This window comes from Ctenocephalides felis, unplaced genomic scaffold (genome assembly GCF_003426905.1).
Source record: "Ctenocephalides felis isolate EL2017-DRISC unplaced genomic scaffold, ASM342690v1 CF-g0.4_SCAFFOLD_00845, whole genome shotgun sequence".
NCBI lineage: Eukaryota > Metazoa > Arthropoda > Insecta > Siphonaptera > Pulicidae > Ctenocephalides > Ctenocephalides felis.
In genome coordinates this window covers 67613088-67618130 of record NW_020536999.1, presented here as the reverse complement: position 1 = coordinate 67618130, position 5043 = coordinate 67613088, and positions in this window count along the sequence as shown.

Genomic DNA, 5043 nt, shown 5'->3' with positions numbered 1-5043 from the left:
AATTGATCCAGACCTGATGACATACTAAAATTTATATATGTATATTTATATATAAAGGGTGTCCCAGACCTTGACGTCAAACCGAATTGGGGTAATAGTAATTGATCTTAAATGTCCTGAAAAAAATTTAGGAAAAAAAAATTAACGCAAAAATTAGTACTTCAAGCATTTGAGCTAATTGTGAGTAAAATGTACGAGCAAAAATAATGTCATATTTAGTTTTATATATTTTTAATCGAGATTTGTCATTAATAAAATTACCAAGTATTTTACCATTTTAACAATACTTATTAAATGCGCCAACTTTTGATGAAACCTGATAAAACACTATAGTGAATTTTTTTCGCAGGAGGGTCTTCTAAAGTCGACTGATTTTAAAGTTCATAGTTCAAGAAAAAATAATTCTTGAAAACTTGGGCAATTGTGTTATTGTTTTTGATTGTGGTCTTAGAAATGTTATCTACGGTTACGGATCCAAAGTTAATATGAACAAAATTAATAAAAAATAACCAGAATAGCCAAAGAATTTTCATAATTTTACTAAAGCTCTAGGTTGCACTTAAAAGCTCACAATTTTCAAGCAACGTGAGATTTTTTTTTCAAAATTTGTTTTGTATTAATACTATTCGGCTTGACGTCAAGGTCTGGGACACCTTGCATATCTATAATCCATTTAATGGTCACTTAGGCACATATGATTTTCAGATTCTACGGATCAAAATAAGATACTTTGCTGAAATAGACTTTGCTGAAATCATACCTCTAAAATGAATTCTGATATTCCGCGCATTGACCCAAAGATAAGGGTTAAATTTAGAAAAACCGCTCAGGGGTGGTCCCAGGGGGTGAACTATGGGCATGGGTAGATCCACCATGGGCACTCTAAATGGGTCAAAATGGAATTTTTCAAATTTTAACCCTTATCTTTGGGTTAATACACCGGACATCAGAATTCATTTTAGAGGTATAGTTTCTTCAGCAAAGTATTTTATTTTGAACCTTAGTATTCGAAAATCATATGTGCCTATGCGATTTATTTTGATCCATAAAAATCGACCCGCTCTAAGTAAATAAATCTAATAAATAATAAACAATTCGTTTTTTGTAGATGTGAAATTACGGTTTCTCTGTCAAAATCTTTTTATATAGACTAACTCTATTAATGACGAAGAATACAGAATATTAAGTAAAAAAGAAAAGAAAGTAAAAAAAGATTAAATTAAAAAAGTAAAAAAGTTTAAAAAATATTTACCAGCAATATTGATCTATACTCGTATATCCACAAAATTAGTGATATGGATATATAGATCAATATTGCAGGTAAATAATTTTTGTTACTCATTTTTATATTTTATTTTTCAATATATTTTTTTTTATTTTTTATATACCTTTCTTTACTTTTATCTGGTACATAATCCATTCCTTTATATTAAAAAAAAACTCTTTTTTTCATTTAATATTCTGTATTCTTTGTCATTAATACACTAATAGTTTTAAAAATTTAACACTAATAGTTAGTCTATATTAAAAATGTTTTTGACAGAAGAAACCTGGTGATGGAATGTATCTAGTTCCGAAACGTCGTGATTAAACATCTACAGAAAACAAATTGTTTATTATTTATTGGATTTATTGTTCGGAAAAGAAACCTATATATCAATTTATTGAAAAAATCCAGGACTTTTCTATTAAATTTATATTAATTTATATATATATATATATATATATATATTTATATAGATATTTATGCATTTGTTTATTTATTTATATAATTAAATATATTAATTGTATTTTAATTTGTTTTAGGTTGGAATCAAAATATATTTATAAAACCATGACAAGGTATATGAGAATAAAAAGAGATTAAACGTCCTAAAAAGATTGAAGTGAATTTAAAAACAAATATATGTTTAAATGAAACCAAAAAGATATTTAATATATTTCTAAATATATGTAACATGTGAAATGTGAATTTTTAATTAAAATCAAAATGTGAAACTGTTTAAAAAGTTTTTTTAAGACGCCATGGAATTGTTAATAAAAAACAAAAAAAACGAAAGTGAATCACCAATATATTGATTAATATTTATTATTAAATCAAACTGAATATTTTCATACATACATCAAATTCACAAACAACGTGCGTCCGTGATCCGGCAAAAAAAAAAAAACAAAATAAAAACTTCTTCCAGACCAAACAAGAAACGATTTGCCCGCGCAAATCTGTTCAGCGATACTCTCTCACTTTGTTTGTTAAAATCGATTTTAACTAAAAGCGGTTTTAAAGTGGTTAAAATCACGTTTTAATGTGTACGTCTACTACATTTCAAGTGTTTCAAGAGTGCAAGAAACCGTTTTTTTTTCTTTTGTAAAGAGTGTAGTGAGTTTTTTCTTCGAAGTTAAGTGCAGGTTTTTGTGGTAAAGGATTACATATTTGGAATGCCGGCAAAGTTAGTCATGTATTTTTTATGTTTGGTTTTCTTAGAATGTTAAATACGTGGGATGATGAAAAAATAGATTAGTTTTGTCTAAAGCACACACACACACACACACACACACACACACACACATATATAATATATATATATATATATATATTAAATTTTTTTATTATAATTTGATGTTGAAATATGTGATATTCAGTTTTCAGGGCAATACATCAATTAAAAAATTTGTATGACTTTAAAACATTTTTATTTTTTCCATACGTTTCGACACATTGTTTTGTGTCATCTTCAGTGGACTATGTAATTGAATTAATCCTAATTATTTAAACTAAAAATTAAACAAATCTTGATGGAGTGCGTAGTAATGCGTTGGAGCGATATATATATATATATATATATATATATATATATATATATATATATGAGTGTATATATATATATGCAAAAAGAGTGTTGTTTGTTCATATTTCCAAATTAATATCTATTATCCACTCAGAATACATTTGTAATATATATATATATATATATATATATATATATATATATATAATATATATATATGATTTAGTAGTTCATTTTGATGTTGAGACATATGAGTAAGTTTTTTAGCCTCGGACACCGTAGCGATTATTATTATGTTTCGTTTTCAAAAATACTTTAAATTTCTCTACATTTTTAACTTCCCGTAAGGTGTACTTCCCGTAGGGCAAGTTATAGTAATCGCAAAAAAATCGAAAATGAAAGTTTTTATACATCTTCACGTTTCAGAGGTTTCTGATATTTTGGCATACCTTATAAAAATGGATGTATGTGTGTGTATGTGTTTTTTTGTATAGCGAAGGAAATGCCTTTATGCGTCCAGACTGTATGTGTTTTTGTATGTGTGTGTGTGCATTATTACATTAACATTATTTTAAAAATCTTGTTTATAGAAATTATAATTCCTATAGTTACCTAGTTTATATATATTTTTTAATTTTTTACCTTATACATCCACTGATGTTGACATCAAATTGTATGTCGAAACGTTTGGAATTAAACATTATTTTATAAATCTTTTTTTTTCTTGTTTGATGTATCGCCCTTAAAGATCAATTAAATCATTGAAACAATTAATCCATTAAATAAAAATCAAAAAAGTGTTTTGTAGATGTTTAGTTACGTTTTGGAACTAGGTACGTTCTATCACCAAGTTTTTTCTGTTGAAAATGTTTTTTTCATAGAATAACAATATTAATTATTACCGAATATAATGAAATTGTAAAGGAATAGTTTTTGTACCTTAAAAAAAAGAAAGAGAAAGAGAAGTTACCAAGTAAAGTCAAAATTGGCAAATATGCTTAAGTATTTTTTTACGAGTGCTTATAAAAAATGAGGTATATGGATTTATAGATCAATATTGCAGATAAATAATTTTTGCCTCACAATTTTTAAAATTTTTCTATAAGTTTTTCTTTGTTTAAAAAAATATATAGTTTAGTAAGAATTATTATAGTAATTCGACTTCTGTTAGTTGTTGAATGAATTTTGAATGAGATTTTTGAGCTTATGAAAAAGCTCAGTTTTACAAAAAAAAAATTTTTTTAAAAGGTTTGTCCAACTGCAACACTCATTTTTTAATGTATTGGAACAATTTTTAACTTTACCGTAGAGTAAGTTATAGCAATCGCAAAAAAAATCTAAGATGAAATTTTTTATATATCTTTACGTTTCAAAGACTTCTGAACATTTTGGCATACCTTAGAAAAAATGAATGTATGTGTGTGTGTGTGGTGCGTGTGTGTATGTGTGTTCGGATACAAATTTTCATCGACGATTTCGGGAACACGGATGAAGCGATTTGAATAATTCAAAAAACATTCGATTCGTATTGATTAGGAGTCGTGCTGATTAGTTTTTGGCAAAGGCAGGTTTAACCGTTCCAAAGATATGGGGCAAAAAGTGCCAAAAACGGTAACTCAGTTTTTAAGAGAACGGAGCGTCCAATTTTAATAATTCAAAAAACATTTACTTGTATTGACAAGGTGAAGAATCGATCAGATTTTCATAAAGGCAGGTCTAGCGGTTTCGGAGATCTAATGAAAAAAGTAAAAAAAAAATGCCATTTGGCGGTCAAAAATGACCATTAGACATATTCACATCAAATTATGAGATATTTTATAGAGATTTTAACAATAAGTATAAATTTTGTTTGCATTCCTATGGGTTCCGTACCAGTGTTTATTTGTTATACGGCGACGCGGCGCTTACACGCTTTGACATTTTGTCTCTATGCAGTTAAAGCAGTACGATTGCTTTGAAAACAAGTTCAGAATTCCCAATATCAATATATATAAATATAAAAAAAACATTTTTTTTTCAAAAAAAGTAATTTTTTGTCAAATTCCTAATTTCTCAAAAATCTAATTTTTTCGAAGTAAAATTTTTTCAAAAATGTTAATCATTTTTAAAAAATAATAATATTTGGTACGGGAGTTCCAGTAATTTGCCTTAAGGCACGATGCCTTAATTGCCTTAAGACAGAATTTCACTTACAGCTAGTTATTGACTACGAATGTTGATAGGTCATTAAAACCTAGCGCCCATTGAAATTTCC